Raw genomic sequence first — 8,840 nt, forward strand, 5'->3', positions numbered from 1 at the left:
GAAGCACAATCTTACTGGAAATTGCTATAGGATGAAGTTGAAAGGACATCGTACGTTTATCTTAGGGAACAAGAAAACGTACGTTTAATAGTATTGTTTTTTACTTCGAAAACTATTAGAAGTGTATGTAAATTTGATAAAAGAATATTAGTTGAATTGTGTAAATATAATCGGATTACGAAATATAATACTGAGGATAGTAGCTAGCTTGATATCTAGTACTTCATGAAAAATCTAAATTATTGTAGTAGGTTAGAGAATACTACCTTTTCGTTTTCAGATCTAATTTTTAATAACCATAAGCTAAAATTAACAAGCAAAAATACGCGAAAATAAAATTTACATATGCGTGTGATGTGCAACAATATATTTGAGGGAAACATTACAAGCTAATAGTCAACAAAGAACAATAGAGGCATGGCACGACAAAGTAAAGGCTAACAGAAAATCTAAAACACTGGAATTGACAAACACAAATATTGTCTTCAACTAAAATCCTCAATATCAACAATTAATTAATTGAAGAGTAGGAAATAAGAATCACAAGAATAAATAATTAGAAGTAGGAAAAAATTCGTACAAGAGAAAGCAAAAGTTACTGTAATAGCAAATCGTAGGAGGGAAAAAAAAAAAAAAGGAGAGAGAGAGAACATATGTTTAACAGGGAGAAAACGAAAAAACATGAAAAAAACATAGGCTTCCCTTATAATAAATCATGAAAATTTCATGCTCATCAGCATAAGTTATGCGGTGATACCTTAGAATATAAAAAATAACCACTCAACTATTTGAGTAATTAAAGGAAAGAAAGAGTATCATTCCTGTGCTAAAACATAAACCACACCGTATGTTACAACTCGCGTCTGCCACATATTTATATAAGGAGTTTAAGAAAGTAATGTAAGGAATAGGAAAAGTTGGTGCGGTGAATATATTGAGACTATTAAGTTTTGTTTACAGTAATTTAGTCATTAAATCTATTTAATAAAGCAGACAAAGAGTTCAAAACAGTTTTCACATTAATGGTCATAATGTCTTCCATACTTTTCTTTCATCGGATTTTTCTTTTTTCTTTTACTTTTTTTTTTTGGTTATCTTTATTAAATGTATATTTACATTTTTGTACTAAAATGTTCTTAAATTAATATTTGATTGAGGGGCAAAATAGACCTTTTAACTTTTGAAGGACATTTTGTAATTCAACTTTCGGCTTCCCACTTTTAGAATGGTATGATGACGATGATTAGAAGAAATCACGTACTCCCTTCGTCCCATAATAAGTGTCATCTTAGCAAAAAATACACATATTAAGAAATCAATAATACAATGTGAAGTTTATCAAATTATCTCTATATAATAAAAATAAATTACTTTTACCTTTTGATTAGAATATGCACAAGAAGCAAACTTTTTGATATTGAGAATCCAATAATATTAAATTACTATGTAATTTTTTTAATCATCATTTAGATATTACTTTATTACGTAAGGATAGAATTAGAAAAAACTAATCGATTTATGTCTTGATTTTCTAATGTGATATACTTATTATGAGATAAAAAATTAATTAAAATGACACTTATTACGGCAAAGATGAATATATAAACCTGGAAGGAAGTAAGAGGTGGCTACTCCTTAACGTGTCAACTCATGAATTGTAGGAATTCCATAAAAGTACAAAATTGAAATGGCGTGCCAATAAGCGAAACAAAATCCTCTCAAGATTTGACAGTCCATACAATTATCTCTTCTTGGTAAGAAAAGAAAAAGACAAAAAAGAGAAAGAGTAAAAGGTCGGCTGCTTTAATTTGGTATTGTTTGACCAACACGTTTCAGATTTTTACTCGAATATGCTTTTAGAAGATTAGATGTTAGTAAAAAGTTACTCTCTCCGTTACAAATTATTTAATATTTTTCGTTTTTCGAGAATCAAACGAATATTTTTATCATAATTTTTTTTTGTATATTTTAAAAATATTTTAAATTATTAATTATGATGAGTTATATAGTACTTTTTATGTAATTTTTAAATATGAAATTTTATTTTGAGATATTTAAAAATTCTATATTTAAATACGCAACCAAAATTAACAAGTTAGAGAGAAGAGATGTACATTACATCACTGTTTCTATTTCTTTTCCTATATGTGGGGTGGGTAAAGACTTGCCCGTAGAGGTGACATTTGTCACTAGAATTTGGCTTAAAAATTAGGGGATAAACTATACTAGAATTTTTTAAATTCTGTGCTTAATCAAATAGGGTCATATGAATTTGAACGGCGGGCCAAAATTTGAACTGTGGACCACTTTTGGCCGAGCTCTGCATCAAAAACCTCCATTTTAAGCTGAAATTCAGACAAACCAGACGAAGAAAACTAATTACAAAGCGCGATAAAACATTTTCTCATACAAGTATTTCAACAGATCAAAGAAATAAAACACTAAACATAACTTAATCACATCTTCAAGAAATTCTGAGATATCAAAGTACACTTTTTTATAAAAAATGTTTTAATATCTCAAAAAAATGTCTAGATTCATTATTTAATGGGTATTAATATTTTCTTCAATGGTGTTTTAAAAGTTGGCAGATTGCGTCTAAGACACTATGAGGAAAAATTGTGAAATTATCTTAACGTTTCTATTATCATTAATAGCCATTATTGGTCTTTACTATAATTTATTGTATTCAAAATAATGATTCTCTTTTATTATAATTTATTATATTCAAAATAATGATTCTATGATGGAAAACGTATTTGACCATTTGAATGGCCTTCAATGGTCTTTATTATGTTAATGATATCTTGTTCCCCTTCTCAACCTATATATATTCTATGTATGTATTCATTCCGCAGAAAAGAATGAAGTGAAAAACTTTTTATCATTATAAATATTCTTGAGTGCTGGATGAAAAACTTTTTATCATTATATTCTTGAGTGTTGGATATCAAAAAATAAATCTTTGTTAGATTCTGACCCCTAGTGTCGTACTAGAAGAGAATGTAGAATTCTGGGGGATACACCTATACTGCGTGAAATATCCTTAAGGACAATGTCTTAAGTGACACGCCTCAAGCTACGAGAATTTTCGTGATTTTCGTAATATTTTCAACAATCTTAAAGATATTTCATACTATATTCTTATGGAAAATACCAATTACAAAGAAGGTCAGAATGGCTGGTTGATTTTGCAACATGTTGTCAACACTAAGCTTTAACCAATCCCATAATCACTTGTAAGTGGAGGTTAATTTTCTTCTCTAAGAAAATTGAAGGTACGCAATTTCCATACCTATGTGTTGAATATATATTGACAGAATAATTATAATGTCTAGTGGTTCAAAATTAAAATTTTCTGGTGAGATACACATACGTGCATATATTTGGTTCACACTCTACTAGTTCATATATAATTGTAGTATTGTTTAAGTAATTAAATATCGAGTGAGGATTTTCCAAAAGTACTTCTATATTAAGAACTTCGGAAAAGTAATAATCATGGAGATATGATAACTATTAAGAATTTGAATTTGTCTTTTAACCATCAGTGATATTGTAAATAGTGCAAAAATGTTAATTTGATCTATCTAGTAGATGTCTTGCCTTCTCTGTTTGGAAAGAAAAAAAATGGTGCAGTCTAAAAATAAAAAATAAAAAAAACGAAAAAACCTTTTTGAGTGAGAAAATTCTTGAAGACCCTTTTGAGGATATATTTGATTCTTGCAAAAAGTGTTTATTGGACGACCTCCTTTTGGTATGAAATTGCGTTATTGTAATATTATTTTAGGTAGCTCCTAATAATTTTCACATCGTTTGAGTATTTGTGAATATTTTTATATTTGAGGTGTTAAGCTCGTTTGAGTATTTGTGAATATTTTTATATTTGAGGTGTTAAGCTCGTTTGAGTATTTGTGAATATTTTTATATTTGAGGTGTTAAGCTGAATGTAGATGCATATGTTTTAAATATATAGCTATTGTGATAAGATTATCGAAAAGATCTTTTGAGTGTGGCAAACAATGATACACGTCAATGTGGAAGAAGATTCGCAGAAACGATAATTCCGCTAAGAAAAAATAAATTTGACTAAGCGGATGATATAAATATTGTGGCCATTTCTCAAGCGAATCTTGTGACTAATGTGAGAAAATTGGGTGTTAGACTTTGGTGCTACTAAGCATATTTGTGCTAACATAATTTTGTGTTTTACACCCAAGTTGAAGAAGAAAAATGATTTATTTATGTTGGTGATTCTAGAACTACTCAAGTTCTTGAAATGAAAAAATTCTTCTACTTAAACTTACATCTTAAAAGCATTAGCGTTAACTGAGGTGGTACATGTTTCTAATATGTGATCCAATTTGGTTTTATGTGATTATTAGAAAGAGTTGGGTACAGATTTTATTTGAGTTTGATAAGGTGTTAACAAAAATAACGTTTTGTGGCTGATGAGTACTGTAAATTGTAATCATGATTTATCTGTGCTTGGTAATTTTCAAGTTGAAAATGTTAATACTTTGTCCACTTGACTAATTCATATGATTTATGACATATTAGACTTAGATATGTTAGTTTCTTCTTAGGGAAAATACATAAACCCCCCCCCCCTCCCAAACGTATACTCGGATTAATTATGACGCACCCAACCTTGGCGGGCGGCCTATTACCCTCCAGGCCTTATTTTTTCTGTATTTTTGTATCATTTTCGACTGACGTGGCACCAAAAAAAAATTAATAGCGAGTGAAAGCAGTAAAAATAGTTTTTATATTTAATAAAAATTTATTTATATTTTATCCTCTCACCCCACCCCACCCTCTCTTTCTTCCACATTTCAATTGTTAAAGCTACCAATTGCAATTTATTTTTCTCTTTCTTCTTCTTTCTCCTTTTTCTCTTTCTTCTTCTTTCACCTCAACCACCCCCACCGTCACAGCCGCCATACCGCCGCCGTTGCCGCCACCACACCGCTGCCACTGACGCAGCCATGATTGAACATAGCCCAGTTCGTGCAATTTCTACATTGTTGTTAAATTTCATTCCCCACGAATTTTCATGAAATTTAACAAATGGCAAGACGAGCGGGTTGGACAATTTCCATGAAATTTAACAAATAACAATTTCCATTGTTGTTAAATTCCAGTCCATGATTGAACATAGCCCAGAAAGGAAGAAATTGCACAGCTTGTCCTTCAAATGGCAATTTCTTCAAATGGGTGGGGCAAGAGCAGCGCGGGTTTGGGGGGGGGGGGGGGGGGGGGCAGCAGTAACAGGAAAATGAAGAAACTGTACAATCTCGAGTTTGGGGGGGAGAGGGGGGCGGCCTGAAATGAAGAAGAAGAAGGGGGGTTTATGATGAAATTGAATGTGTGTGTTAATGGAGGAAGAAAATGGGTTGAATGTTTCTTGAAAATAAGCTCTTTATGATTGCTGATTAAATAGGTTGAATGCGTGTGTATGTGAATGGAGGAAGAAAATTGGTTGAATGTGTGTGTGTGTGTATGGAGGAAGAAAATGGGTTGAATGTGTGTGTGTTAATGGAGGAAGAATATGGTTGGTTGATTTCTTGAAAAGATATTTATGATTGATGAAAGAAATTGAATGTGTGTGTGTTAATGGAAGAAGAAAATGAGTTGAATGTTTGTGATAATTGAGGAAGAAAATGGATTGAATGTGTGTGTGTGTGTGTGTTAATGAAGGAAGAAAATGGGTTGAATGTGTGTGTGTTAATGGAGGAAGAAAATGGGTTGATGGATTTCTTGAAATGAAGAAAAAGAAGAAGGGTTTAGTGATGAAGAAAACAAAATAAATGGAGGGTTTAATGGTTAATTAGAGGTTAATTAGTATAAATATAATTAATAAAAGAAAAATCAAATGAAAACAAAAAAGTGGCACTGACGTGGCGTCAATGTGGCGGAGAGTGTTGCACACTCTCCACTGTGCAACTGGGCATCAAATTTTGATTGTGCCACGCCAGTCGAAAATGGTACAAAAATACAGAAAAAATAAGATCAGGGGGATAATAGGTCGCCCGTAAAGGTTGGATGTGTCATAATTAATCTGAGTATACGTTGGGGTTTTTTTTTTTTTTTTTATGTATTTCCCCTTTCTTCTTATATTAAAAATATGCATGTTTAAGTTTTTCTTATGTTGAGGAGAAAATTTAATTAATTTGAGATTATACTAATGTTAGATTTTTAAAAGGTTGTATCCGACCAAATGAATGCCTTTCATATAATAATTACAAAACGTTGGCTTATTGTCTGTTATAACTTTGAAAATTGCTATTTGCCTTAAATGAGTTTTAATCACTTCGTTCATTAAAATCATTGAAATCAATTGCTATATATATTGCTGTTAGTGGCAATGAGATGGGAAATATTATAAGTGCAATCATTTGTGGTCTTCATCTATATTTGCTTATATGCTAAAATGTTTGAAAGTGTGAGGGTGTTCAACTAATGTTATATATGCTACTTGATTTTATGGAAAAGTAATAATACTTGAGAGGTACCACAAAGATGGTACTAATATAGTGTATTTTGTAATTGTACTAGAAGGGTACAAAGATGCCAAGTGTATCTCAAAATTCATTAGTAATTATGTGTTTACTCTTTGTGGGGGTGTAATAATATGGAAAGCAGCCAAATAGATCATAATGAAATTTACGTTTGTGGTTTGAAATTGGCTGGTAATGAGGCTAAGATATTTCTTTGTGAGTATTGAGGTTGAGATAAAAATCAACGTGTCTATATGTTGTGGTTGTCAAACTGCATTAGTTGTAGTAGAAAATTAATTTTTTCAATGGCAATAAAATACATTCATTTGAGACATGATGTGATAAAGCAACTGCTGTAAGATAAAATTATTTTCATTAATTATGCGAAGTCAGAAGGTGAACTTGATCAATTCACGGACTATAAGAAGCATCGAGGAGAATGGAATTTTTAAGTCAACTTGAGAAGATCAACGATGATGGTAACTCAACCTATGTGATTGGAGATTCCATGAATTAGGTTCATATGGGTAATAACAAGTCATTAGTTGATCAAGTGTGCACTATAAAATCATATTCCTTCCTATGGTGTGCGAATATAGTGCAGTTCTGCAAGGAAAAGTGAGGCTGAATTATAAACTCTTAATCCATTACTATATCCTTTATAGGTGGTGTATTGCTCTGTAGAGTACACTTGATGGGTGGACCTATATGAGTGTGGAGTGGTGTCGCTTCTATGAAATTGTGACAGATTTGCAGAGCACTCATGAATACCAGGACAAGTGCACGACCTCATAGCGCAAAACCGCGATAATTATAAAGATTGTGCGAGTATAATGTGATAGAATAAGATCCTAGGCTTACAAAAGAATTCTTGGTTCATATAAGTTTTGAACTTCACCAATTATTCTGTGAGTTTAATCTTGTTTTATCTAGATCTGGTTCATAATTTACGAGACACCAGATTCGACGCATTGTACTCATATGAGAAAAAATCTAGCAAAACTTCTTATTTTATTTTTATATTTTATTAATCTTTTTGAGATAAGTGGGGAATTGTTATAAAAATTGTTTTAATATCTCAAAAAGAAATGTCTAGATTCATTATTTAATGAGTATTAATATTTTCTTCAATGGTGTTTTAAAAGTTGGCAAATTGCGTCTAAGAGACTATGAGGAAAAATTGTAAAATTATCTTGACGTTTCTATTATCATTAATAGCCATTATTGGTCTTTACTATAATTTATTGTATTCAAAATAATGATTCTCTTTTATTATAATTTAATTATATTCAAAATAACGATTCTATGATGGAAAACGTATTTGACCATTTGAATCCACCTAAACTGACGCTTGTTCCACTTGAACACCTTAACCTTTCCGAATTTGTACCATTTAGACACCTTTTTTACAATCAGAAAAAAATATAAAATATGTGTATTACACTCGCGGTGACGTGACAAAATGACCAATTAAATGACGACATGTGGCAGATTAGTCCAAAAAATTATTAAAAAAGGATTAAGTTATAAAAAAAAAAATGAAGCCCTAAACCTAACCTAACCAGCCGCTGCGGCCGCCACCCACCCAAACCCTTTCCCTGCTATCCCATAAGAAAACAGTCACCCACCACCATCTTCTCTTTAAAAAAAATTAAAAAAAGAAGAGAAAACTCTAATGGGACAGCATTTCAGTGGAGAAAAAATCAACAAGGCGGCGGCGTTAATAGCAGAGGTGGTGGTTGTCTTTCCAAGGAGAAGGAAGAAATGGGCGAGATGGCGGCGATAATTCAAAAAAGACATTTCAAGAAAGAAAAAGAAACAATAAAGTTTTTTTTTTAAGTAACCCAAACACCCTCCACCCCCCCCCCCTCCTCTTCTCCTCCATCGAACCCCACTCCCCCTCCACCGGTGCAGGTGCAACTCCCACCCATTGCCAACCCCATTTCACCTTCTTCCCATCCCATTTTCCACAGTTACGAGGAACAAGAACGAACTTTCAACGAAAAAAAAATAATTAATTCGTATCAATCATGCCCAAAAAAAAAAAAAAAAAAGTTCCGCCGGATTATTTTTTTTGAGATCTAAATCTGATTACTTTTTCAATACAAAGAAATTTAAAAAAAAAAAAGAGAGAGAGAGAGAGAGAAGGAGAAGAATTTTAGACAGAGAGAGAGATCAGGGGAATGGGGATGAGAAACGGTTGTCTTCCTCTTTTCCTTTTTTTGCAGTGGGATGACTGAGGAGGAAGGAGGAAGACGGCTTCTTCTTTTTTCTTTTAGTTAATTGTTTTTTTTAATTATTATTATTTAGGTTATATTAGCTATTAATTAGGTGTATAAG

This window comes from Lycium barbarum, chromosome 3 (assembly GCF_019175385.1).
Source record: "Lycium barbarum isolate Lr01 chromosome 3, ASM1917538v2, whole genome shotgun sequence".
Taxonomy (NCBI): Eukaryota; Viridiplantae; Streptophyta; class Magnoliopsida; order Solanales; family Solanaceae; genus Lycium; species Lycium barbarum.